Here is a 26,669-nt window from a genome sequence, read left to right on the forward strand (position 1 = left end):
CAGTAGGTTAAGCCGCTGCCTTCGGCTCAGGTCATGATCTCAGGGTCCTGGGATCGAGTCCCACATCAGGCTCTCTGCTCAGCAGGGAGTCTGCTTCCCTCTCTCTCTCTCTGCCTGCATCTCTGCCTACTTGTGATCTCTGTCAAATAAATAAATAAAATCTTTAAAAAAAAAAAAGAAATAGTTAATGGAAACTGGCCAATCTCCAACTCAATGAGTATGTTGTTTCAAAGCACTTAAAATTTACAACAGATCTGGAATGTATTAAAATATCATTGTTATAAAGCTAGTCTGCCTTTTAAAGGAAAATCAAGTATATCTATATCTCTTTCTATAGCCATATTTGATAAAGATACAAATATATCGTAGGCCCTTGGAGTTAGAAGCAGATTTTTTCTAACATTGATACTCATTTGCTAAGTAATAAGTGTGTGTGAAACAGTTGGAATAATCTTTTGTTTTTCTATTTTACAAAGAAAATTAGCAACTACTTTTCTATCTCATTTAGCTGTTAGAACTATGGATAGCATCTTGAATAACACTTAAAATAAGTTCCTAAGTAATTTTAATGATATAATCTCAAAGTTAAAAGGAAAAGCTAAACACTGAATTAGACTTTTAATGTGTCATCCTTTCCATATAGTAAAATAAATTAATGACAATATCTTCTAAAGAGGGGTAATTGAAAACTACCAAATGCTTTCCAATTATTCAAGATCATATGTATTTGTAATGCTTCGTTCAAATTCACTCTCATATCTCTTTAATGTGTTTAGAGATTTTCCTGGAGATAGTGATAATATTATATCTACTGTTCAATTTATTTAATGAAAATAAATAACAGTTTATAAACCCAGTGTAAGATAAATAAGTTGAGTTACCAGGCAGAAGCTTATTCCTTTATCATGTCCCAATGGGCAAATTAATTAGATTGTATTCTTTTTTTTTTTTTAAAGATTTTATTTATTTATTTGACAGACAGAGATCACAAGTAGGCAGAGAGGCAGTCAGAGAGAGAGGAGGAAGCAGGCTCCCCGCTGAGCAGAGAGCCTGATGCAGGCCTCGATCCCAGGACTCTGGGACCATGACCCGAGCCGAAGGCAGAGGCTCCAACCCACTGAGCCACCCAGGCGCCCTAGATTGTATTCTTAATTTTTAAAGTATTCCTAGAATAAGTTACTAGTGTTTTTATACACTTTGCTACAGGATATCTTGAAATGCATTATGCTCCTCAGCCAAGTTGACAGATGCATTAGGGGAAAGGAAAAATTAATTCAATATAAATTTCAGTTTGGTTAATCCCCCTTGCTAATATATTGCAAGTTGTACTATTTTCACCCCATGGAAACACATCAGGCGGCTTAATCAAGCTATATTAATTGAATATAACAATATCTCTGTGTTATTAGAGTTAATTCTATGATTTTACCCTTCATGAAAATTTAAATTCTCTTACCTCATTAGGGTTTTTGTTCTTTCTCCATTCTAACATAGAAGCAAATTTCCTTCCAGTCTGCTTTTTCTCCTAGAAATTATACTTACAGTTATAATCACTTCATTTTCACTGACTATACATTCACACATTGCATGAATATAGCATATGCATTTCAAAATGTCCCTATTGTTGGACATTTACATTACTTCTGACATTTCACTATTAAAAATAATGTGAGTTGAATGTTGGTTACTCATGGATTATTTCCTTGTGATAGATTTGCCAACACGCCATTAATAAATCAAAGAACAGGGGGCATCTTTAAGGCTTTTAACCCCTGTTGCCAAAATATTCAATCAGTACTAAATGAAAATATCTAACTCACTGGCCCAAAGAATGTTGACTCAAAAATATTTATCACCTTCAATGTACAGTATACTATGCTATAAATTGAGGATATATTTTCCTGCAGACTCATGACTACCAAGGAGGAGAGAGGAGAGATTCAATAGGCACTGAGAGACATGAGCTTTTGTTAGTATTTTTGTTCTCGGTTTTTTAGGTTGTGAGAGACTGACACTTTAAATATGTAACTTGGAATAAAATTTAATGGAGAGGTAGAAGATAAACAGTGATGTGCTCATAAATGTCTAACATCCATCTCTCTGAAAGTTTTTTAAAGCACATGTTTATATAGCATTTGGTGATTTACATGGGGTATATATTCTGACCATGGCCAATGGTCATGACCATGACCTACCAAACTGATATCAACTAATTTTCAAAATTCCTTAAAATTCACTCATGAGTTCTTGCAAGGCACTACAAACTGGTTTCAGCAAACTAAGTAGATATCACCATAGAGTCAGGGCTGCTGAGAAGACATAAAGAAGAAAGGATGGAGATATAGAGGAGTTAGCTTTGGATAAGAAAAGGGAAACCTCTTTAATTTTATTAGTGGGAAGTACATGATGGGCACAAATATAATTTAGTTTATGGATTTAGGACCTAAAAGTCAAGAACTTGTCATCTGGTAATACCTTTTTCCTTTGTGAAGTAAAAAAGGAATCTGATTAGGAAAAGGTGGAAGAAGAGAGATGTTAAGAAAAATGTGAAGGGGCACCTGGGTGGCTCAGTGGGTTAAGCCTCTGCCTTCAGCTTGGGTCATGGTGCCAGGGTCCTGGGATCGAGCCCTGCATTGGGCTCTCTGCTCAGTGGGGAGCCTGCTTCCCCTCCTCTCTCTCTCTGCCTGCCTCTCTGCCTACTTGTGATCTCTGTCTAATAAATAAATAAAATCTTAAAAAAAAAAGAAAAATGTGAAAGGTAGATATGAGGATGCAAACTGATGGGACACACAGAAAGATAGCAGAGTAGTATTGGGAACCTAGCTGAGGTTAATGACTAGGAATTAATAGCAATTCTAAACAGATAGGTGTTATCCTTGTCAGAGCTAGAATCCTGCATTTGGAATGGAGAAAGCAATGAACTAGTTTCATCCATATTTGGGCATTTGCCAAAGAAATAGAATATGGAAAGGAAATACAGAAAGAATTTAAGACATTGGGGAAATGTGGTTAAAATGATGCAATAAGGAAATGAATCTGGATAATGAGGGAAGTAAATGTAACAGAAGACTAGTAGAGAGGGATAAAATAGAGGGATCAATAAGAAGGAAGTCCTGGGGAGATTTTTCTAACAGAGATGTTGGTGTAAATAATAAAAATAATACACACCTGCAAAATGACAGAGTAGGAAGCTCTAAACACAGGGGAAAAGGAAAAAAGAAAGTCATCTGAACCAACTTTACCAAAACTGTTAACAGTTAAAACTTTACAGCAATCAAACAGATGATAATCCCAAGAAAAAATCTAACTTAAAAATAGTAGGAAATCTTTGGGATATTTTGTCTGTGCTTTCCCTAAACCCTTCCCAGCTTTGTTGCAGTCCTGAAGATGGTAACCCATGTTCCCAGTCTCAGACTCTGGTCCTTGGATCTGGAGGGAGCAGAGCAAATCTTATTTGGAAATTATTGGGTTTTTTGTTTGTTTGTTTGTTTGTTTTTTAAGCTGTCTGGGTACCTGAAGGACTGATGCAAATCACTTGTCTCTTGTTTTGTCTATCTCAGAACCTGCTTAGGGACATTGTGGGTATCTCTTGAAAATATTGCAAGGCGTCAAAAACTCTACATTTGTTTGGGCAAAAGATTATACTTGAGAGAGACAAGAGGCCTCTAAGGCCTGGGGGGAAGAACCTAAAACAGAGTTTCTTTGGCTAATTAGCAAGGACATTCAAAGTACTTGAATGTACTGGTAAATAAAGAGAGCAACAATGCATACTCAGAATAGGGCACATGCTTAGAAAAGAACTGAAAAGACTCAAGATTTCACCACTGGCTGATGTATACTCTCAGTGAAAGGCTGAGGCAGAATTATAAATAGCCTGGCTACGTGTTAAGAGTGTGTTAGCCCACAGCCAATGCACAAAACATAAAAGAAGTGGCTTAGTTGTTGCTGTTCTTGTTAAGACTTCTGGTATTCAAGGAAGTCTCAGTCAAAACACTGGCAAACCCAAGTAAAACATGCAGCAGTCAAGAAAAGCAAAAGCCCTGAGGAAGGGGAGAATCTAACTTTCCAAAATTATCACGCTATATTATTTGAATGTCTGATTTTCAACAAAAATTACACAGCACACAAAAAAGCAAAGTATGGTCAATTAAAGGAAAGGAATAAACCAACTGACAGAAGCCATCCCTATAGCAGCAGACTTTGGACTTACTTTACAAAGACTCTAAATCAGTGGTTTTAAATATGTAATATGCCAAAGAGCTGAAGGAAACCACAGATAAAGAACTAAAATAAACCAGGAAACAAATACACAAACCAAATGAGACTGTTAATAAATAGAATTATAAAAAGAAACCAAGAAAATTTCTCCAGTTGAATAGTACAATAATTGAAATGAGATATTCACTGGAGGGGTTCAATAGCATATTTGAGCAGGCAATTATATAACTGTATGCCAACAAATTAGATAAACTAGATGGATTAAACAGAATCCTCAAAACATTCAGGACATCTGCTGACTCAAGGAGAAATAGAAACACTCAACAGACTTAGAACAAGTAAAGAGTTTGGGTGAGTAATCAAAAACCTCCCAACAAAGAAATACTCAGGACTGCCTAGCTTAACTGGTGAATTTTACCAAATGTTTAAAAAGTAATTAACACCAGTGCTTCTCAAACTCCTGCAAAAAAAGAGAGGGAACACCATTCTATTACGGCAGCATTACATTGATACCAATGCCAACGAAGGACTTTACAGCACCAGAAAACCCCAAACCAATATCCTTTATGAATATAGATGCAAAATTCCTCAACAAAATACTAGCAAGGCAAATCCAACAGTGTATTTAAAGACAAACACCAAAATAGCACTGTATACAAGAACTGTATACACTTCTTGTCTCCAAATAGTGAAAATGTGAACATTTGCTATGAGCCCGAACCACTCTGTTCGCACTGACTGATCCCCAACTTTTTCAATACTGATGAGTGAAGACAAATCACAACCTTTCTGGATGTAATATACATGTGAAAAAACAAATAGCAAAAACAAAAAACAACCTGCAATGCTTCCATTGTGTAGACTCATATAAAGTTGACATCCCCTGTATTAGCATTTTCCCTTCATTTATACAATGGTATTTGTATTTAGTGACCCAGTCCTAAATTTGACTCCCTCATACTCTTCAGGTAAATTTAAATTTTCTTTTTACTTTCTTTCTTTCTTTTTTTTTTTTTTTTTTGGTCAAAAAGTATAGGAATTAGTTGTAAGGAAGTGTATCTGATACATACAAACCTTATCTTAATTCTGGAGTCTCATTTGATTTTTCTCAGATAGCAATATAACATAATCTGCATTTTATAGATGGACAAGAGATTGAAGAACTGTAGGCATCTTAGTGATGGGTAAATGAATCCTGCTCCTAGTTTAGTGATTAAACTATACTGTGATATGTCGGATTGATGGGTGCCTGCACCTATCTCTGTGCAATATACACATATTTTACTTTTTACTACTTACACTTCAAGGCTCTGGGTCACACCTTATCCAAATGAAGACTGCAATTTTTACCATCTATACAGACTCATTCAGTATTTTTTTTCATTCAGTATTTTTACCCAGTATCTAAAAGAATATGACCATACCACACAGGTGATCAGGATTTACTTGTGCCTACATGCTTTAAATGTGGCCAACAGAATACACTCCATATAAGTAAATAAGCTCTACTGGAAATAGATGCTTTATTATAGTGATGATGAGTATCCTTTAACTACTAGTTAAAACTAGTGTTCTTTAATTCAGTACTCCTGAATGATACTTCAAATTGTTTATACTGAGTAGGAAGAAGCTAGCCTCCTCTTTGGGAAAAAAGAAAACAAAACGCCCCCTTCTTGTGTGGCAATTCACGTAAAAAGAAGTTGTTCTATGTGAGCTCTCAGGGCTCATTTCATAGCTGGGATATATCCATGAAGCAGCAGAGCATAATTAGCTACAAGCTAGTCTGAAGTCAGCACAACCTGGATTCACATTCCAGTTCTGGTACTTAGCGGTCTCTTCAGTGTAAACAAATTACCTAAAATCATCTGTAAAATTGTTATTTTTTTAAAAAGACTCTATTTATTAATTGGAGAGAGCACATGTGCATGCGAGAGAGAGAGAGAGAGAGAGAGAGAGAGAAAACAGAAGGAAAGAGAGAGGGAGAAGCAGACTCTCTACCAAACAGGGAGCCCAACACAGGGCCAGTCCCAGGACCCTGAGATCAGGACCTGAACCAAAGGCAGACACTTAACAGACTGAGTCACCCAGGTGCCCCAAAATCATCTGTAAAATTATATTACCTTTCTCATAACATTATACTGAAGATTACTTAAGTTAATAATAGCAAATTACCTAACATGTGTCCTAAGTATAATTGCTAAATAAACTGAAATTAGTTATTCAATTTTCTGTCTCTCTCTCTCTAAATTATGACAGTGTGCAGCCAAAGATTCCATCTCAGAGTTTGGCACATAATTGCCTTGCTCACCTGGTGCTTTTATGGAAATTAATTGAATGACAGGGTCCAGAGTAATATACCTTTCTACACAGATAGGTTCTGGGTCATCAGGGATGACTTAATAGTTTAAACTTGGTCTTAACTTTGGAAAACAATATCTGGTCTTATGTTTAGACCTTTTTTAAAGCCATTCACCTCTAATGTGTGGCACTATATTGTTCTGTAATTTCATAATATCAATGGGATGATGTTAAACTCAATGTGGCATTGAAATAGTGACAGAACACATATATACTATGTTTGAAGAAAGATTATACACCATGGAGGCATGATCTTTTAAAAAGAAGTCACAAATAGGAATTTTCTTAATCTGCTTCATTTTTATATTATGTATACATATATATTGCATAAAGCACCAGTACTCTATATATCTTACCATTGTGTTTATAGAGAAAAGAGTTAATGCAATTATTACTTTGGGAATGACACACATTTTCTATGTATGCCTTCTATATATGAAAAGAAGGATTTATACTATTTGTTAGATTTAGGGCAATATACACACATACTGATTTGTGTAACAGATAACTTACCCAGGACGTAGGTAGATTATTGCTTGATAAGAATAAAGAAGACTACTATCCAGATAATTCAGGTCAATATAGTACCTTGGCCTCAAGTATCCAAATAAAAATATTTTTAATCACATGAATAATTTTATAAGCTCTCCACTATTCTCAGAATAAGTATTTTTTTATAAATCATTGGGGAGAATCATGCTTTAATGAGCATTTTGTTGGAGATCTATTGGGAAAATCATTGTAAAACCTAAATAAAGCATTTGGGGCTCCCGGGTGATTCAGTTGGTTAAGCCTCTGCCTTTGGCTCAGGTCATGATCCCAGGGTCCTGAGATTGAGCCCAGCATCAGTCTCTTCACTCAGCAGAAAGCCTGCTGCTCCTTCTCCCTCTGCCTGTTGCTCCCCTGCTTGTGCTCTCTCTCTTTCTCTCTGTCATATAAAATAAATAAAATCTTTTTTAAAAAGCCACTTAAATAATGTATTTAAAATAATTAAAGGTGGGGCACCTGGGTGGCTCAGTGGGTTAAAGCCTCTGCCTTTGACTCAGGTCATGATCCCAGGGTCCTGGGATCGAGCCCCACATTGGGCTCTCTGCTCAGCGGGGAGCCTGCTTCCCTCTCTCTGCCTGCCTCTCTGCCTACTTGTGATCTCTATCAAATAAATAAACAAAATCTTCAAAATAAATAAATAAATAAAATAATTAAAGGTTATAATTTCTAATGTGTTGAAAAGGAAATGTACCCTCAATAACTGAATCATAGACTTCACATCTAAAAAAGTGAAACTTTAAAAACAAAAAAATGCTTTCTTAACTGGATGACTAATGCATAAATATGTATATTTTTCTTCAAGAGGGAAGTAATTGATGAAATCAATTGTTCAGTATTTGACATGCAGTTAAAGTTTGCTGAGAGAGAAATGCCTTTGATCAATGAATAATGGTATTTTTCAGCTATCTGAGTAGAACTGACTGTCTCAACTGTACATGAATTTAAAAGATCACCAGATTTATAATCACTAGATTTATGAAGACAAAAAAAAACCCCCACAAAAACACCCACAACTCTTACACTACCTAAGATTTACTTAGCATCTGATTTTTTTAAGTTACCAAATTAACAGAATAATAGTGCTGCTAATTTTCAGATTATCTCTAAATTTATCTTTTATTTCTCCTACCGAAGAGCATGGCATCATCAACTTACATTCTATTCACTCTACAACTCTTTCTTGGAGACAAAATGATTAGTAGGTAACTATTAACAAGTTAATTTTATTTGCCTGCCTGAAAATTATTAAGTATTTTATAATGTTCTTGGGGTCGTTGGTGCAAATAACTAGCTTACCATATATCAAGAACTCATGGATCTTTTTAAGAGCCTGGGAATATGCTGCTTTAGGAAATAATAATGTCTATATCTGGTTTCTGTCTCATCAAAAGGTACTTACTGGAAGAATAATTTTCCTTACATTAACAAAATAGTTGGAATGTTCAAAAGCAGTTGAAGAAAGATGTTTCTTGTTTGAAAACAATTTTTGGCAGGTAGAATATTTTATTAACTTCAAAATTTTATGAAGGTAACTTACAGAACTTTTACATGAGCATGTTTGTGGTTTTTTTTAAAGATTTTATTTATTTATTTGTCAGACAGAGATCACAAATAGACAGAGAGGCAGGCATGGCAGGGGTGGAGGGGGAGCAGGCTCCCTGTTGAGCAGAGAGCCTGATGCGGGGCTCCATCCCAGGACCCTGAGATCACGACCTGAGCCGAAGGCAGAGGCTTAACCCACTGAGCCACCCAGGCATCCCATACATGAGCATGTTTTATTTGTAACAAAATCAATTACCAATGTTTCAAACTTTTCAATAAAACCTGTGAAGATTAAAATATAACAGTGATTGAAATATGTATATTTAAATTGATTATATTTAATACTGTCTAGACTTACAGATTCTGAAATTTTACTTTTAAATAATAATATCTGACAAGAAACTTCTTGGGGAAATGTGTACCTTTCTATTTTCCTGAATTGTTGGGCCAAGATATGCATGAAATTTAAATTCAAAGAAAGTCCTTTATCAGATATTTTTTCTAATTTATAAATTTTTACTTAGGTGAAGTCCTTTAAAGAGTACAGTCTTTCATTTTTTAAAGATAGGTTTTAAAATATAAATGTCAGGGCACTTAGGTGGCTAAGGTGTTGATCCCAGGGTCCTGGGATCAAGCCTCAAGTTGGGCTCCTGGGATCAAGCCTCAAGTTGGGCTCCCTGCTTGGCACGGAGTCTTTTTCTCCCTCTCCCTCTGCCCCTAGCCCAATGCTCATTCCCTCTCTCTCTCTCTCTCTCAAATAAATAAAATCTTTAAAATAAATAAATAAATAAAATATAAATGTCAATGGTAAAACCACTATGTTAGCGCTATATATATATATATTTTTTTTTTTTAAACTAGGAAGTACTTTAATCATTTTTCTTAGGGGGAAAAAAAAATCCAGACACTAACAGTCCACAACATTTCCACAACAAAGTACTGGTTGAGAGAGGTTTCCAAAGAACTGGGTTCTTTGAAGTCTTAGGGAGAAAAGTTGGTATGCTGCTTCACTATAGATGGATGGCATAGGTCATAAATGGGAGACTTCTGGCTACTGAGCCAATCAAAACCCAGTGGAATGACTCTTCCTTCTGTAGAGTTTATTTTCCTTCCTGTCTCCCCATCCCTCAGAAATGTCACCATATAAAACCCAGTAGCTTAGGTTAGCTTAGGTTGCAGTCTTCCCTTTGGAAAAGAAAAGGGGTGAAGAGAAAGCAAGGTCACTCCTGAGTCTCCACGCTTTCCTCCTCTTCTCTCTGAGTCGGTTCTTCTGTATTTTCCTCCTCTTCCTCCCCTCCCTTCTTCTCTGGTCGTTTCTCATCAGCCTTTTCTGAAGGTGTCACTATTACTCCATTCCAGGTAGATATTTCAGAAGCAAGATGGTTGGCATCACTCTCCTAGCCAAGAATCTTCTGAAAACCACCATGTGAGACAATTTGGACCAGAGCCTGAGCTGTGTAAAACATCATGTCCTATTGTTCCAGAGTCAAGACTGTGTGTACTCTGAAGTTGCCACTCCTACAGGGGTCAGTGATACCCACTGACCCCGGCAGGAACAGTCTTGCAGCCAGAATCTGTTAAGCAATACCTGTATGCCATGTTTAGGGCCAAAGGCTGTCTGGTCGGACTGTTCATCAGAGCATAGTGCCCGAGTGTGTGTGAGGGGCTCAAAGCCAGGAAAACGAATTCTCGGCTCTTTTAGCAGTCTGATAAGAACTTTAACTGTGGACTGAGAAGCGTTTTCCTCAAATCAACAGGCATGTCTGATGGCTGCTAAGTCACTCTGCAACACCTTGATATCCAAATGGAGTCCTGGGTTCAGTTTTCAGAGACTAGGTGGCACTGTTGCAATGAAAATATTTGCCATAGCATCAGAAGAATTGATCTCAAAGCCAGTTTCATTGGTCAGCTTGGTCAAAACTTCGGAAGGATCTTGTGCTCTTGGGCTTTCCCTAGGGCAGCACCAGCTTCCAATGTTGGCAGAATCTTTAGGATTTACCACCAAGTCACCCACAATGTGTCCTGTAGTCATTGTTCCCTTTTTATATGATCACCCCTGCCTGACTTCTTCAATTTGTACTCTAAATGTCCTTGAAGCCACAATCAAATTGTCAATCACATTGTTTACTTTCATTACCAGAGAAAGGATGGAGGCCTGTTGAGCAGAATTAGGAGCAGGGTCCTGATTCCTCTTCAGCAATATCTCACTGAAAGAAGTTTCAGCAAGCATTGGCTTGGCCCGGGAAAGGCCACTTCACACAAATAGAAATAAAATAGAACATGTGGCACAAAGAGCCTGAACCTTCTCCTGGGTCTCCTCAGGAACCAAAGCTCCTGCTGTGACCATGGCCTCTGTCACCCTTAAAACCCAAACAATGGAGGCCACAACAACCGCCCCTCTCCTCAGAGGAGCCTACACTCAAAACCACCATGTTATCTTAAACTCAACTAAGGAATGCATAACTAATAGTGTGTCCTTATCTCAAAGATGGTTTGGCTAGAAAAGGCTTCCTAGGTAGTAGGGTCTTAATTGTTGTTGGAAGAGTTAAAGAAGGGAATTACATAAAAACAACCCTGATACTTTCATTTTGTGGATGGCTAGGTCTTAAGTGACTTAAAGGAGGAAGCCTCAGACTGTATAAACAATTATGGACCAATTTCTGTAGAGAAATAAAATGCAAATAACAGTATCTTTAGAAAGCAAGAAAAGGCTTTATCTGGTTTCAATTTTATTTTACTAAACTTACTAAACTTTCTGCCTCTCAAGTGGAACATATCTGGGAGAAAATAAGTCATTGTCCTACTTACTATACAACTCCTTATCTAATCAAAGTCATAATATGTTTGACAAAGGATGCTGACAAGGCTTTTGAACATTCTGTGTTCTGTTCCCTTAATAGAGAGTCAATAAATATCTGTTAAAAATCAAGTTGTTCAGGTAAATGAAATTTGCTTATTTTTCTTGTAAAGATTATTTACAAAGATCTTCTGAGACAAACACAGATCATTAGTCTCTTCAAAGTTGATTCAGAAAAGTTTTCTATATTTGTCATTAAAAACTTAAAGGACATCAAGAATAAATGAACTCACTGAAAATAGCAGTCTTATCTCTGGCTGCTTACTGTCTTGCCTTCAAGTATCTAGGAACTGCAGGATATTCTTCCCATTTACTACATAGTTTATTATATTTATTTATATTACATATTAAAAGTATAATATGTGTTGTCATATAATACTTAATTTTATAGCTCCCTAGATGAATTTGCTCCTTTTACACTGGATCACCATTAAAACCAAGGATCTATGAGGCACTAAGTCTACTGTTCTCCAGAAGTCAAGGAGGAGTACTTGAACAGCGGTGCCATAGTAGAGAGAAAATGAAAAATGTTGGAATTACATTACTGGGAATTATAGTCAAGGGATACAGTAACACCATGTAACAATTTGTGTTGTTTATAAAGTGCTTCTGATGTATGCAAAATTAAACTGTATTAGTGCTTCCCAATTTTATTTTATGTCATGGCACACAAAAAGTGATAATATTCTGATGGCACACTGATGTAAACTGAAGGGAATTTGAAGGCATCTAATGGTCCCCAGTGCGAAAAAAAAAATAGTATTTTCTTATAGACATACACACACACACACACAATTTAATATGTATGAAGGAAGATTAAATTTGGCTGTTGTTGCGATCTGTACCTGCCAGGAGCTCTATCCACTCACTCACTGCCGCCTTCCCTGGGAGCCTTCCCCTACCCTAAACACAGTGCTTTCTGGATTCCCTGACTGTTCTTCCCACATCTCACCAGGCCCATTGGACACACTGGGCAGTTAACCCTATGTAGCTGCAGCTATGGCAGGTATTCAGATGGGAGAGTCTCTCTTTGGCCTTGCTAATTATAAAGGAGGGTGGCAAATCCATTCATATTGCTTGTCTCTGTAGACCATGGGTTTTGTTTTTAGACTTCTTTGATCATGCTCTCTTTGGAAGAGATTTCAGTGAAGTATTTTCAGGTAGCAATAGAAGGCCAGACACTGGACTCTACTTTGTCTCTAAGGGGAACGAAGGGATCACAAGGTCTTCGAGCACAGCTTAAACCATAAGAAAGTTCTGAATCATTTAATGCCAGAAATTACATTATGTCCTGAATCAACCATTGTTCCGGAGTTCATGGATTATAACAATGAAGAAGGCTTTGGAGATAATTAAAATATATGATACCTCATAAGATGTCCTCAAACACCTACGCCCCAGTTAAAATGCAGCTGTTACAGTGGGACGACAAAGTTAACAAATTACATGAAGCATGGTTACCTAGAGTCAAACACACCCTCATCCATCCAGATATTCCAAAAAATAATAATAATAATTACAGTTTACATATGGGAATATGACAGAGCAAAACAAAATGAAATAGACTAATAAGCAATGTCAAATTTACTAATGACAAAGTATATATCCTATATTCTGATTTACTGTGATATCCCTTTTAGTCAGTGGTCTTAGAGCTTGTTTTAGCTTTCACTGCACATTGCAATCATTTGGGTAGACATTTTAAAAGACTAATTACAGGGACTCAACTGAGAAATTGTAACTTAATTGGTCTTAGGTAGGACTTGAAAATAGATATTATTATTATTTAAAGATTTTTTAAAAATTTTTTGAAAGAGAGTGAGAGAAATCACAGAGGGAGAGGAAGAAGTAGACTCCTTGCTGAGCACAGAGACTGCCATGGGGCTTAGTCCCAGGACCCTGATATCGGGACCTGAGCTGACAGTAGATGCTAATGAGTTGAGTAACCCAGGCACCCTCAAAATCGATATTATTGTAAAGCTTGCCAGGTGATGCTAACAAGAAACCATTATTTGGGAACCACTGCTTTAAACTTTCTGTTTTCTCCTTTCCCCTCTACCAGGAAGTAACTGGATATTCTTACATTTTTTTTTTCCTTCAATGTCCACCCACTCTGCCTCTGGGATCCTTTCCTTTCTGTATTCTCATGATAAGCTTCTGAACTGTACATTAGGGTGGAATTTCTTTTTCTCAATACCTTAGGTATTAGCAGACACATAATCCCTGGAAACCAAGTAGCTTATCAGGATACTGTTGTGTGTTATATCCTATCAAAGGAAGCTCCTTGTCTACTCCACCCATCTTGTCCCAGATAATATTTCAAGTCTGAATTCTTGGCACAGCTAACAAAATAAAGTTGCATCACTGAGCTTTTATTCTTGCTCTTTCCTTAACTTGACCTCGAGCTGAACTGGTTGCTCAGCTCCTGAGGCACTGGTAACAGTAAGACACCATTGATTCTGTAATAATTTAGGTGTTCTTTTCTTTTCCTTCAAATGTACACACATAAATCTTTAATGATATACCCATGGAGCTTTTTCATACACAACTGCTAAGTGGTTCTATAATAAATAGACCAGATCTAGAATAGAAACACTGTTGCCACACTTTGAAGATACCAGTTGCAGAAACCATGAATTTAATGTCTGGCTTCACAGACATTTCACAATTCAAGTTCCACATAGAAGGACAGAAGAAAGGAAGGAAAGAAGAAAGGAAGAAAGGAATGAAGAAAAGAAGGGAGAAAGGGAGGGAGGAAGGGCAGAAGAAAGCAGGAAGGAAAGAAGGGGAAAATAAAGAAAAGAGAAAAAAGATTTTATAGATTTTAAATTATCAAAACGGTTGTTGTACAACAACTTGCTAAACCAAATCCTGTTAAACATTAAGAGTATAGTTCTTGGCAATTCGAGTCAAATAAATATTGTACATAACCATAAAAATAGCAATTGCATTTTTCTAGATTATGGTAAATCTACACTGGTAGTTTTATGTAGCCATGGAAACCAAGCTTAACTTCATAAAATTATTTTCACATAATTATTTTACGGTTTATAAAAACAATTTTACTAGTTATAAAGGGGAAAATGAATCTGTCATTTAGAGTAGAAGAAATAAAAGCAAATGTAGTACTTTGTACATATATATGAGTGTTACATATTATAGCTACAAAATGCATTCCCCATGATAAAATGATGAAAAAAATGGGGATACTAATGATCTACTTATAAGGTTTATGTGATTTTACCTTTTTCAATTAGGACAACAGTTTCTGAGGAGAGCAACTAATTTAAGAAAACTAAATTACTGTGCCTAAAAGAACTATGTGTTCTGAATAAAATTTTATGACACTATTTTTTTGTGTGTGTTTTATGATTTGGGAGAAATATCAAGATACAAAATACCATCTGTACATAGACATTAAAAAGACTGACCCGTTATTTGTTCTACTTGATAGAGTGTAAAATCATCTTTGCTTTAAAAAGCAAATTAGTGAACAGCAATTTTTCATTAGGTAAACAGCATGATTACCAAACAGAGTTGGAGAGGGCTTCTTTACCTACCATACTTTAGCATATATGTTTATTTTATTGCCAATACTTTGTGAACCTTTGATTAATTGAAAATGTTACCTTTGTAGCAATATTAATTCTCGTGATTTATCCTATAAATTAAATTGGAAAGTAGAAGAACAATGTGATTATAATGAATTATTTCTAGGGGCACCAGAGTAGCTCAGTCAGTTAATTGGCAGGCTCTTGATTTTGGCTCAGGTCATTATCCAGAATCAGGCTCTGTGCGCAGTGGGGAGTCTGCTTGAGATTCTCTCTCCTGCTCTTTCTCCCTCTGCCCTTCCCCTTGTTCATGGGCTCTCTCTCTCTCTCTCAAATAAATAAATAAATCTTTAAAAAATGAATTATTTCTGGTACAGGTTTCCCCTGCTGTCTTAAAGTAGAGTGTTCTTAGGAAAGTTTTCCTAAGCTGAAATGATGTAAAGCAAAGAAACAATTACCAGTTATTGATATGGAAAATTTTCTGAGCATTCCCAGCTCCCCCAAATCACCTCTCTTAAGCTTTTCTGGTATCTTGAGGCACCTGGGTGGCTCAGTGGGTTAAAGCTTTTCTGATACCTTAGGACACATCTTGATAATGCATACACAGAATAAATCAAGATAAGGCACTGATGCTCACAGACATAGTTCAAAGATATAGTAGCTTGATGCTGAGATGCTGAGCGTGGTTCCTGGGAAAAAAGATCTGAGGTGCCACTTTGCTCTAGGCATGTGCTGCCTCTGTAATGGCCTGTTGTAAAACAAATGCTGAATGCTATTTTTGTCTTTTTTTCATAAAAGCAAAATTTCTCTCCAAATTTTTTCAGCTAGTGAAAACAGGTACTAACATAGGTCTTTCGTAGAAGCAAAGGGATGAACATGAACTTTGGAAAAGCAGGAGATTTACCTGTATTTGTCACAATTGTCTGGCAAGAATTACTCTTGCTAACTTTTAATTTATATAGTCCCAGATGTTTGCTTTGAATAAAATGTCTGATTCTTCTGATACAGTAATGTATTTGCAATACAATTGATAATTATAGAGAATTACTTTTCATTGGATGGAAAATAAATTCTTCAGTAATAACAATCCCACTATGGCATAAGTCTTTCTGTAGCCATTCAGAATTGTATTGTCATTTTTTAAGGAAGAGAGAAAAATGCCACTTTGAGAAGTAATTCTTTGAAATTCACTACAGGGAAAACAAAATCATGTTCAATTTATTTTGTGTCATTGCTTCTGTATATGTAGGTACTTCTTTTAAGTTGTCATTGTTAGCTTTTGCCATTCACTGTTATATATTATGAAGACATTCTTTTATTTTTCTGATACTGGAAACCTGCCTGAGAAATGTTACAGTATTAAATTAAGTTTGATCTGAAGAGGTAGCTAATTAAAGATCACTGGAAATACCCGAGTTTCCCTGATTCTGTCCATATCTATGTGAGGTAGGAAGGCAGGGAATCTGTCTCTATCAGGCCAAGGTACTTAACTAAATGCTTTGAGAACACCGAGCAGTGGTATTAGAAGGATTCTAGAGAATAGTTACATTGTCCAACCTGTGAAACATTCTTGAACTTCTATTTCCTTCTTGGCATGATTAGAGTTTTGATTAGATTATCTTCAAGGCCCTTTGCAACCACAATACTATTTTTTTATGTTAATAAATAAATAAATAAATAAAGCTTCAATCCTAACAAGCTTCAAATGATATCGTCCTAGATCTACATTCTTTCTGCAAGCCTGAGGCACAGATAGTCCTCTTTTACCACAATGTTGAATTTCAAAGAGAATCACGGGGGTACCTGGGTGGTTCAGTCAGTAGTTAAGTGTCAGAGTCTTCATTTTATCTCAGGTTATGATCTCATAATCATGCGATCAAGCCCCATGTCAGGCTCATGCACTGGACATGGAGACTGCTTAAAATTCTCTCTGTCCCTCTTTCTCTACATCTTCCCACCTGCTCTCACAATCTCTCAAAATTAATTAATTAATTAATTAATTAATTTTGAAAAAAGAATCATAAAGGCATTCTACAGCCAACATTTGAGGTCATCTTTATTTTATTTTATTTAATTGAGAGAGAGAGAGAGCACAAGGGAGAGCATGAGCACAAGGGAGAGCATAAGCAAAAGCCTACAGGGAGAGGGAGATGGAGAAGTGGACTCCCTACTGAGCAGGGAGCCTGATGCAGAGCTTGATCCTGGGATTCCCAGATCATGACCTGAGCTAAAGGCAGGCACTTAAACGACTGAGCCATCCAGTACCCCATTTGAGGTCATTTAAATGTGTTAATTATAGAAACTCAGGAAGGCAAATGTCTGACTAGAGAAAGTCCTAGATGGAAAGCAGAAGCTAATTATCACCTGATTCAAAACACCAGAATACTTTGCTGAATCTTTCTTGAAAAGAACAAAGTAGAAAACAGAATACGGTTACATGATTTACCAATTAGAAAGAATAAAGACATTTATATTAGAGTTGATAAAGGATAATTTGCAGATACAAGAAAACAGCCACAGTGATAATTCCATAGATGATGACAGAGGGAGAATTTTGGGTAAGAAGATGCCTTGAATGGTAATGAAGAGGCTAAGAGAGTAAATGGCAGATTCTAATAGTATTTCACTAACCTCCTTTCTCTAGACATGGTAATATTTTTCCCAATAATATAATGGGCAGAGGAATGAGAAAGCCTAGAATAGTAGAAAAAGGGGATGAATTCGAATATAACCTGATTGGAGGCTGTTAGCATGGGGAAAGTATAAACGGGCTAAGTAGAAGTGAGGCATCCTACATGATAGGTTAGAGGTACATACTTAGCTTTCTCTGGTTCATCATAGTTGAAAGCTGGTATAAAAGTTAGAGAAGCTGTCAGTTGTTAATCAGGTCTGGATCTTGAGGTCAGTCATTACAGGATTATTGTCTGGCTTTCTGGATTGTTGCTAGAGGTGGTGGTCTGAATCCCTGCAGGTCTGATTTATAGATTACTAAATTGGCTTCCTGGGGTGGTTACTGTACAAAGGTGAGTTTCCTGGGCTGCTTGTAGCAGATTGTGGACCAGAGTAATTATATTTCTTTTCTTTTTTTGTCCAAAGATTTATATTTATTTTAGAGAAAGAACTGGTAGAGGAACAGAGAAGGAGAGAAATCCTCAAGTAGACTCCCCACTGAGCACAGAGCCCAATGCAAAGCTCGGGCTTGAGCTCGATCCTAGGACCTTGGATCCTAGGACCTTGAGATCACAACCAGAGCCAAAATGAAAAGTCACATACTTAATCAACTGAGCCACATAGGCACTCCCCAGAGTTGTACTTCTGTATATGTTTAGCCATTTTCCATTTGTATATTAAGTCTCTCAACATTTTCACATGTATTACCTTGTTACCTGTCTATAATTACAAATTCACTAGACAATTACTTAATGCTAAACTAGATAGAGATGAAGCAATTGCCTACTCACTACTTCTAAAAATCAAAATACTAAAATAAAAATAAATCCTTTATTTTCCAATTTTATTTTCCTGAAAATCTGAACAGACTTTATTATGGCTTTAATTAATTCTGATAATTTAAAATATTTTCTTTGATTTTTTTTCATGTGTGTGGAATTTTTCTTTTTGAGTACAATAGTATTGCTACTCCTCCACAACTCATAAAATACTCCAGATATGTTATTTGGCAGAGTATTATAATGTAAACTTGTTTGTTAACAGTTATATAGTAACATATAGGTTTGAATTATTTTAAAAAATTATGTGTATGCCTGAATTCACAGCATATTGCTTTCTTTATTATTATTGTCCATGTGGGTACTAGAGATGTTTAATGGAGTAGGATAGTTATCATTACAGTATAATTTTGCTTGCTTATATTTTTATTATTTTTTGAATCTTTCTTGAAAAGAATTGCATTGAATATTTTCTTTTAACAATTGCAATGCACACACTTAAACAAGATTTCCCTGGAGATATTTTTACCTGATGTATTTAATTAGGTGTCCCAGTTAATGGTGAGTATGGGATATACAGAGGCAGTGATAAATTTTTAAATACATTTTACATATATAAACAATAAAATAGTATTTTATTTTGAGGGTATATTGATCAAATGGTGAAGATATACCACTGATAATTTTATAGCCACCTACACATTTTAAGAAACCATGGACAACCTTTTAAGGGATTAAATTCTAAGATGGCACACTTTGAAAAAAAAATTGTGGGGGCACCTGGGTGGCTCAATTGGTTAACAGTCTGCCTTAGGCTTAAGTCATGATCCTGGAGTCCCAGGATCAAGCCCTTCATCTGGCTCTTTGCTCATGGGGGAGTATGCTTCTCCCCTTCCTCTGCCCCTCCCCATGCTCCTTATATCTCTCACTCACTCTCTCTCTCAAATAAATAAAATCTTTTGAAAAAAATACATGCACAACATATTATTTTGTGATGCTTATGAGAGATTAGCACATCTAGTTGTAAAATCTGCCCTTTGTGGTTTGGTGGAAAAATAACTGACAGTTACAAAGAAGGACAGTGGCAATTTTTCTAAACAAAATTTTAACCTCTGTGTTGGTTTTGAAATCTTTAAATCTCTCCATTTAAAAAAAAATATTTCTTTATTTATTTGTCCATCCATTGCTTTTTTAATCTCTATCTCACATCTATGCTCTAAAGAAACTAGAAGTAAAAAGATTGTTTTATAATGTGTAAAGTTATGCTATTACTCATTTTTTCCAATTCGGTTATGTTTTAGAAGTCATAAAATATTTCAAGTAAGAAAAAATAAAGGAACTAGAGAGAGAAGAACAAATCCCAAAGTTAGTAGAAGGAAATAAATAACAAAGATCAGAGGAGAAATAAATGAAATAGAGACTAAAAAGAAATAAAATAGATGAAACTACATTTTTTTAAGATAATCAAAATAGAAAAGCTTTTTTATATTCACCAAGGGAAAAAAAGAGGACTTAAACAACTAAAATTAGAAATGAAAGTAGAAACATTACAAGATAGTAGAGCAATTAAAAATTATCATAAGAGACTACTATGATCAATCATACACCCCAAAATTGGACAACTGAGACTAAATGGACTAATTCTTGCGAACATACAAACTACCAAAACTCAATCATAAAAAAAATAGACAATTCTGAAGAAATCAATTATTGGTGAGGAGACTGAATCAGAAATTAAAACTTCCTAACAAATAAAAGTGACCAGATGGCTTCACAAGCAAATTCTACTAAACATTTAAAGACAAAGTAATACTAGTCCTTCTCTAACTCTTCCAAAAACTAGGAAGCACACTTACATATTCATTTTACAAGGCCAGCATTACCTTGATAACAAAACCAGACAGGAATACTGCAAGAAAGATTACAGGCCAATATCCCTAATGAACAGAGACATAAAAGTCCTCAACAAAACATTAGCAAACTGGATTCAACAGTACCTTAGAAGAATCAGAAGTGCCTGGGTGGCTCAGTTGGTTAAGCAGCAACTTAATTTTGGCTCAGGTCATGATTCTCCAGTCCTGGGATTAAGCCCCGTGTTGGGCTCTGTGCTCAATTGGGAGTCTGCTGGAGGATCTCTCCCTTTCCTTTTGCCAACCCCCCCCCCCCACTTAAACATGCACGCTCTCTCTCTCTCTCTAAAATAAATAAATAAATCTTAAAAAAAAAAAAAAAAAAGAATCATACACCATGATCATGTGGAATCTACTCCAAAGATGAAAGGACTGTTCAACATCTACAAGTCAATTAATGTAATATATCACATTAACAAAATGAAGGATAAAAAACATATGATAATCTCAATAGATGCAGAAGAAGCATTTAACAAAATTCAACATTCACTTATGATAAAAACCCTCAACAAAGTGGGTGTAGAGGGAATGTACTTTAACATAATAAAGGCTCTACAGGATAGGCCCGCACCTAACATACTAAGAGGTGAAAAGCTGAAGGATTTCCTCTAAGATCAGGAACAAGAAAAGTACACGCATAATTTATCACTTTTATTCCACAGTACTAGAAGTTCTCACCAGAGCAATCAGGCAAGAAGAAGACAAAAGGCATGATGCTATATATATAAAATCTTAAAATCTCCACCAAAACCTGTTAAACTAATAAACAAATTTGGTAAATTTTCAAAATGTAAAATGTAAAATCAATATATAAAATTCAGTTGTATTTCTATATCTGTGCCTAAAAGGAACTGTCAGAAAGAAAAATGAAGAGATTAATCTCATTTACATTAGCAACAAAAAATAAAATAAAATACTTAGGAATAAATTTAACCAGGTGGGTGAAAGATCTATACATGGAACACTAACTATTAAACATCAATGAAAGAAATTTAAGACACAAACAGATGTAAAGTATTCTGTACTCCTGGATTGGAAAAATAAATATTGTTAAAACATTCATATTCCACAAAGCAATCTGCAGATTCAGATTCAATCCCTATCAAAATCCCCATGCGATTTTTCACAAAAATAGATAAAAACAATCCTAAAAACAAACCTACAAAAGATGTAGAAGAACCAAAGCAATTTTGAGAGAGAAGCACAAAACTGGAGGCATTACACTTCTTGATTGCAAACTATATTGCAAAACTATAATAATCAAAACAGCATAGTATTATCATAGACTGACACATAACAATGAAAAAAAAAATAGAGAGCCCAGAAAGAAACTTTTGCATATATGTTCAATCAACTGATGAAAAGGAACCAAGAATATACAACACAGAAAGGATAGTTTCTTCAATAATTAAGTTGGGAAAACAGGACAGGCATGGGCAAATAATGAAACTAGACCCTATTTTATACAGTACACAAAAACCAACTCAAAGTGAATTAAAGACTTAAATGTAAGAACTAAAACAATAAAATTCCTAGAAGAAAACAGGTGTAATCTCCTTGACATTGGTCTTGTCAATGGTTTTTTGGATTTGAGACCAAAAGCAAAGACAAAAGCAAAATCAACAAGTGGAACTATTCAAACTAAAAAAGCTTCTGCATAGCAAAGGAAACCTACAAAGTGAGACAAATATTTGCAAATCATATGCCTGATAAGAGATTAATATCTAAAATATATAAAGAATCCTACAACTCAATAGCAAAATAACAATCTGATTAAAAAAATGGACAGAGAAACTGAATTGATATTTTTCTAAATAAGACATACAGATGGCTAATAGGTACATGAAAAGGTGCTCAACATCACTAATCACCAGGAAAATGCAAATCAAAACCACAATGATGTATTACTTTATATCTGTCAGAATGGCTATCATCAAAAAAAAAAAAAAAAAACCCCACAAAAACAGATAACAAGTGTTGGCAAGGATATGGAGAAAAATGACCCCTTGTGCACTATTGGTGGGAATGTAAAATGGTGCAGCCACTGCGAAAGATAGCGTGGAAGTTTCGCACACAAAAATACAAATAGAACTACCATATGATCTCACTTCTGGGTGTACATACAAAAGAAATGAAAATGGGATATTGAAGACATAGCTGCACTCTCACACCACAACCATTTACAATAATGAAGATATATAAGCAACTGAAGTGTCCGTCAACCAATAAATAAGGAAGATGTAATATATTTACAAAATGGAATATTATTCGGCCATGAGAAAGAAGGAAATCCTGCCATTTGTGGTAACACAGATAAAGGTTGGGAGCATCATGACAACTGAAATAAAAGTCAGAGAGAAAGATAAATACTGTATGTTATCACTTATTTGTGGAATCTAAGAAAGCTGAACACATGGAAACAGAATGGACAGTGGTTACCCTGTTCTGGAAGGTGGGGAGTTGGGAAGATATTTATCAAAGGGTGCAAATCTGCAATTATAAGATTAGTAAGTTCTGGAGATAATGTAGAACATAGTGGTTACAGTCAACAATACTGTATTATATACTTCAAATTACTGAGTATAGATCTTAAATGTTCTCACCAAAACAAACAAACAAAAGACAAATATATAGGTAATGGACATGTCTATTAACTGAATGAGAGGAATCTTTTCACAATGTATATCAAATCACCATGATGTATACTTTATTCATCTGACAATTTTATAGATCAATTATACCTCAATAAAGCTGAAATCTTAAAAAAGACATAATTAAATGTATTATATAAACTATGATTAGATCCTGATTATAAAAATGTTATAAAGGACTTTGGAATAGCTGGGGCAATCTAAACATGTGGAGATCATTAAAATAAAATATCTTAAATTCTTGCGCTCTAATAATGGTATTGCAATTCTGTAAGAAAAGTTATTTTTAAAGATTTATGTATTTATGTATTTATTTATTTATTTATTTAAGAGAGAGCACAAGCAGGGGGAGAGGCAGAGGGACAAGCAGACTCTCTGCTGAGTAAGCCTAACTTGGGACTGGATGGACACCAGCCATTATCCAATGATGCTGAGATCATGACCTGAGCCAAATTCAGATGCTTAACTGACTGAGATATCCAGGCACTCCAGAAAATGTGTTTTTTTGTTTGTTTGTTTGTTTGTTTGTTTGTTTTGAAGAGAAGCATGTTACATTGTATTGTGAAGGACCATGATGACTGCAACTACCTTTAAATGATTTGTAAATAATAAAAATGTAATATCCACTTACAATCACCTATGAAGCAAATATGGTAAAATATTAATTCTTACACTTAAGTAGAGGATATGTGGGTGTTCACTGTATTATGTTATGTAATGGAAAATTTTTGAAACATAACAAAAACTAGAAAGACAAAGACAAAAAAAGGGAACAAAATAAGCTCCATGTCTGATATGATGGCACTAGGTTGTGGCATCTTTGCGCAACTGATCCTGTCCTGGGAGCGTGGATGGGAGATGAAGGTGGTAGAGTACACTAGAAAGTCTGAATACTATTCCAAGACCATCCATCCTTCTCAAGTGAGCCTTGACTTAGTCTATGAAATGTCCTGTCCAATGACCAGGATGAGAATGTAAGGATAGAAGGTCACTCCTCCTCTTCTGCTGAATACAATTTTAAAAAAATAGTGAAATTATAATAGTCAAATATAATTTAAAGAGCATGGAAATCTGCGATAAAGTATTCAAAGCAGCCCAAGGTGCATTTCTAAAAGACACGATCATCCTGCTCAATCCATAAAATGTTTGTTTTTTTTTTTTTCCATTATATCTATGTAATTGTTTCCTAGTTCTCTGTACAGATCTAAGAGAAATACTGGAAAAATCTGGCATCTTTTACAGTCAAATTTGGAGATCATTTTAGAAAAGGTGGAAGGAGAATTATTATCTATGGAAATGCACCCTTTATAACCAAATGATTCTTATTGGCCTAGGACTTAATATTCTACTTGTATTTTGTATCTTAGTCTCTCCTTACTTGAATCATGAATGTCTCTAAACTTTCAAGACAATTAATCATATGATGTTAAAAGTTAAAGAAGTAAAATATAGTTCCTGACGATAGTATTAGAAAATCTCTTGATAATTTATTTTCATTTAATAACAGTGTCAAAATAAATAAGATCATTTTAACTGGGTAATTTTATGTGGTCAAATTAAGAGCTAAAATCAAATCAAGTATTCTGTGAACAAATGCCACTGCAAGCAACTCATATCTTTAAAATTAATCTTATTACTTGGGAAAATTTTTCCATGTAGAATTAAAAAGAAAAAAAAAGTCATAGAAAACTACTTCTACAATTCCCTTCTTCATGAAGACTAGCCAAAATGTAATTTTCTACCCATTTCATTCTAATGCTTTCCCCTCAGCTTCAATCCTTCACTCCACTGCCCATCTCTCACAACTCCTCTGAATACATAACCACAGAGTCCTCACTTGCTGACCATCTTGTAAGAGACTTTTCATACAGAACTGGTGGCCTCAAAATATTGAATTCTTCTTTAGAAAACTCAATATATCAGAAATTTCTCTGAGAATTCTTAATTTTTATCTTATTTATTATTTTATTTATTTCTAAATAATTATAATTCTTTTATAATTATATATAATTTTTATAAAATTATTTTATTATTTTCATATTTTTTCTGAGAATTCTTAATCTATTTTAAAGAAGCTCCTTTTTTGGGGCACCTGGGTGGCTTAGTGGGTTAAAGCCTCTGCCTTCAGCTCAGTTCATGATCCCGGAGTCCTGGAATCAAGCCCCGCATTGGGCTCTCTGCTCAGTGGTCAGCCTGCTTCCCTGCCATCTCTCTGCCTGCTTGTGATCTGTCTGTCAAATAAATAAATAAAAAATAAAAAAAAATGCAGCTCCTTTTTCAATCAGATGAGTGAAACTTTAGAAAAAAAAATAGTGGAAGAATAAACTACACACCTTTTTCTAAAATTCATTAAAATACATTCTTGATTATGCATAATTGGAGTTTTTGCCATAGAGTTTATTCTTCTACAACAAAATAAGCAGTTTTATGTTCCCTTTATACCTTCTAAGAAGCAGTATTTCTCTAAAATTTCTCAGCCAATCATGGCATACTTCAGGGAGAAAAAAAAATTCTTTTCATATTTTCCAACTAAGAGGTTTAAAACTTCCCCTTAACTAGAACCTGAACTAAGGATTATGAAATAAAAAAGGGCAAGAAGGATATGCAAAATTTCTGCTTTGGAGTTCTTATAAAGGTTCAAATATCTGTTTTTCTCTCCTTTCCAGAAACCAAAGTACTTGTAAGTTCACATCATTTTTCTGGTCTAGTAAGTTCCCTCACTGTCATAAAATGCAGGTCTCACAAAATGTTATCTGTGATGATAAACTGACTCAGAGACAGTTCAAGGCAAAGAAGTCCAAATAATTCCTATTTCATACCCACATATACAGATATCTGATACTCTTCTGCTATTTCTGGGACTTCGTTAATTACTGCAGACCAATCTATCAATAAATCAGGATTTTGCCCTATTTCATGATTCTATTATGTGTCTAGTAGAGTTTAATTTGAAATTTATTTCCTTTTGGACCAATCCACACAGGCACTGTTCTTTCTTTTAATTATTTTAAATTATATTTTTGTAAGTAATTAGATATCAAGGAATTAAATTAAATTAAATTAAATTAAATTTCAAAATTAATTTTACATCTCAAAATTCAGCCAGGATTCCAGTCCACAAACTTTTGAGATTAACTAGTCATTGCTGATATTATCAATGTCTGTTTCTTTTGCATCAGCTAACTTAGTAAGCTCTCTTCAAAACCATCTTATTTTTTCAGATGATCTTATAGATTTTCTAGGTAGATGATGACATAATGTGCTTGCCCAGAGATGACCTATTCTTTTACCTAGTGATGTGCTTACTTTGCTCCTGATATTATTGTGAATGCCTCTAACATGTTCTATTTAACATTATGGCTGGTTGTTTTTATTCTAGATAAATATGATTAATCATTTTAATAAACTTACTTTTACTGAGAATAAATGCTGAATTTTAAGCATCTAAATGGATGAAAAAGCTTTATTTTGTGTTTTTAAAAAATTTTAGGGCTGCTTGATTTAGATACAATTAATACACTGTATCATTTTTATTTTTTTTATATAAAGCAGAATTTGGGTGACATTTTATTTAAGGTTTTACA

At 35.0% G+C, this 26,669-nt stretch overlaps 1 long non-coding RNA gene and 1 pseudogene across 1 annotated transcript in view; both read right to left on the reverse strand.

The window, feature by feature from the left end:
- Positions 1–26,669, reverse strand: part of LOC125109728 (uncharacterized) — a 69,689-nt gene that overhangs the window by 20,442 nt on the left and 22,578 nt on the right. The window contains exon 2 of the long non-coding RNA XR_007130361.1: positions 1,457–1,525. This is a non-coding gene — a long non-coding RNA (uncharacterized LOC125109728). The remainder of the gene's footprint in view (positions 1–1,456; positions 1,526–26,669) is intronic.
- LOC125109726 (interleukin enhancer-binding factor 2-like) lies at positions 9,574–10,912 on the reverse strand (annotated as a pseudogene).

This window comes from Lutra lutra, chromosome 9, assembly GCF_902655055.1.
Source record: "Lutra lutra chromosome 9, mLutLut1.2, whole genome shotgun sequence".
Taxonomy (NCBI): Eukaryota; Metazoa; Chordata; class Mammalia; order Carnivora; family Mustelidae; genus Lutra; species Lutra lutra.